This window comes from Perca flavescens, chromosome 24, assembly GCF_004354835.1.
Source record: "Perca flavescens isolate YP-PL-M2 chromosome 24, PFLA_1.0, whole genome shotgun sequence".
NCBI lineage: Eukaryota > Metazoa > Chordata > Actinopteri > Perciformes > Percidae > Perca > Perca flavescens.
In genome coordinates, this window is record NC_041354.1 from 1,123,196 (window position 1) to 1,126,487 (window position 3,292).

A 3,292-nucleotide genomic window follows, 5' to 3' on the forward strand; every position below is an offset into this window, starting at 1 on the left:
GAATAAAGGGAACTCGTACAACATACAGAATAAAGGGAACTCGTACAACATACAGAATAAAGGGAACTCGTACAACATACAGAATAAAGGGAACTCGTACAACATACAGAATAAAGGGAACTCGTACAACATACAGAATAAAGGGGAACATACAGAATAAAGGAACTCGTACAACATACAGAATAAAGGGAACTCGTACAACATACAGAATAAAGGGAACTCGTACAACATACAGAATAAAGGGAACAATATACAGAATAAAGGAACTCGTACAACATACAGAATAAAGGGGAACATATACAGAATAAAGGGAACCTCAGACAACATACAGAATAAAGGGAACTCGTACAACATACAGAATAAAGGGAACTCGTACAACATACAGAATAAAGGGAACTCGTACAACATACAGAATAAAGGGAACTCGTACAACATACAGAATAAAGGGAACTCGTACAACATACAGAATAAAGGGAACTCGTACAACATACAGAATAAAGGGAACTCGTACAACATACAGAATAAAGGGAACTCGTACAACATACAGAATAAAGGGAACTCGTACAACATACAGAATAAAGGGAACTCGTACAACATACAGAATAAAGGGAACTCATTACAACATACAGAATAAAGGGAACTCGTACAACATACAGAATAAAGGGAACTCGTACAACATACAGAATAAAGGGAACTCGTACAACATACAGAATAAAGGAACTCGTACAACATACAGAATAAAGGGAACTCGTACAACATACAGAATAAAGGGAACTCGTACAACATACAGAATAAAGGGAACTCGTACAACATACAGAATAAAGGGAACTCGTACAACATACAGAATAAAGGGAACTCGTACAACATACAGAATAAAGGGAACACAATATACAGAATAAAGGGAACTCGTGACAACATACAGAATAAAGGGGGAACATACAGAATAAAGGGAACTCGTACAACATACAGAATAAAGGAGACCTCGCATACAACATACAGAATAAAGGGAACTCGTACAACATACAGAATAAAGGGAACTCGTACAACATACAGAATAAAGGGAACTCGTACAACATACAGAATAAAGGGAACTCGTACAACATACAGAATAAAGGGAACTCGTACAACATACAGAATAAAGGGAACTCAGTACAACATACAGAATACAACATACAGAATAAAGGGAACATACAGAATAAAGGAACTCGTACAAATACAGAATAAAGGGAACAACATACAGAATAAAGGGAACTCGTACAACATACAGAATAAAGGGAACATACAGAATAAAGGGAACTCAGACAACATACAGAATAAAGGGAACTCGTACAACATACAGAATAAAGGGGAACATACAGAATAAAGGGAACATACAAGAACAAAAGGGGAACTCGTACAACATACAGAATAAAGGGAACTCGTACAACATACAGAATAAAGGGAACTCGTACAACATACAGAATAAAGGGAACTCGTACAACATACAGAATAAAGGGAACTCGTACAATATACAGAATAAAGGGAACTCGTACAACATACAGAATAAAGGGAACTCGTACAACATACAGAATAAAGGGAACTCGTACAACATACAGAATAAAGGGAACTCGTACAACATACAGAATAAAGGGAAGTACAAATACAGAATAAAGGGAACTCGTACAACATACAGAATAAAGGGAACTCGTACAACATACAGAATAAAGGGAACTCGTACAACATACAGAATAAAGGGAACTCGTACAACATACAGAATAAAGGGAACTCGTACAATATACAGAATAAAGGGAACTCGTACAATATACAGAATAACGCACTGATACTTGCATTCAATTGGGAAACCTGATAGCTGATGCTAGCGATGAAATGGTACCAAAATAACTATTTTATATATATATATATATATATATATATATATATATATATATATATATATATATATATATATATTACACTGGAATACACTCACTAGACAAACTCTAGGAAGGGCTAGAAAGTAATATTCAGTTGGTTGTCATATACAATTTCACCGCTAGATGGGAGAAATTCTTACACAATGTAGTTTATGTTTCAGAAGTGTCAATAAAACAAGCTGAAGCATAACCAGTGTCACTGTTATCAGCCAGTTGTTGGAGTTCCTGATTCAAGAAGGAAAAACATGACAGACAGATGTTGAAATATTCCCTTTTAAAAGGGTCGACTTACTGGATTTTTCGCAGCAGGAAAAGGGCCGAAACTGTTGACTGTCCCTGTGTGTGTGTGTGTGTGTGTGTGGTGTGTGTGTACCTGTGCAGAGTCCCAGGTGGTTTCAGATGAATGGGTGTGTTTACCTGTCAGGATCGTTAGCTGCAGGTGTGAAGGCCTCAATCACAGAGATGGGAAGACCGACAGAGGCGCCACTCAGACTTCACCTGCAGACACACACGGGACTCTGCCTTCAGACCAAACCAGGCAAAAAAAACCAGACATTTTAGTTATTTTTCACTCATATTGGCTTGTTAAAGACAAAAAAGTGACAAAAATGTCCACAAAAAGTGACAAAAATGTCCAAAATAATGTGACAAAATGTTGGGAAAAGTTACAAACATGTTGATAAAGGAACAAAAAAAAAGGTTAATACTTCAAAAACACAAAAATGTCCAAAAAAGTGAGAAAAATGTCACAAAAAGTGAGAAAAATGTCCAAAAAAGTGACAAAAAAAAATCACAAAATGTCACAAAAAGTGACAAAATGTTGGGAAAAGTTACAAACATGTTTATAAAGGAACAAAACCAATGATTAATACTTAAAAAACACCAGAAGAAGATGTCAAAAACTTGAGAAAAAGTGCCAAAAATGTTGAAAAAGCACCAAAAATGTTGAAAAATGTGACCAAATGTTGACATTTTATTTGAAAAAAAAGGTTGAGATAGGGACAACCAGTGGTTTTCTTTTCACTTTGAGGGGAAGTCGACATAAAGGGTTAAAGCATTTATCTTTCAGACGTTTCAAAGTCCTTCCACAAAGTGATCCAGGATGAACAAGCCTAGAAAAGATGAGTCAGAGCTTCTCGTTCTTGGTAACCAAAAGCTGCATTCGTTATGAATCTGTCACGAGTTTGGGGATAAAGTGTCACTTTAACCTTCGGACGGCTGAACGGAGATAATGACACACTCTGTTTGGACACTTGTTTGGACTTGCATACTTGTGAGGAAGCTCAGTCACATCAGACATTCCTGAGCTTGGTCCTCACAAAGATAGAAACACGCAGTAACACACACAGACGGGGCACGGGGCCCGGTAGGGGGGCGAG

General features: G+C 36.9%; 1 long non-coding RNA gene across 1 annotated transcript in view; it reads right to left on the reverse strand.

The window, feature by feature from the left end:
• The window catches only part of LOC114551076 (uncharacterized), a 14,620-nt gene extending 12,374 nt beyond the window's left edge, over window positions 1-2,246 (reverse strand). The window contains exon 1 of the long non-coding RNA XR_003691831.1: window positions 2,206-2,246. This is a non-coding gene — a long non-coding RNA (uncharacterized LOC114551076). The remainder of the gene's footprint in view (window positions 1-2,205) is intronic.
• Between the last annotated feature and the right edge of the window lie 1,046 nt (window positions 2,247-3,292).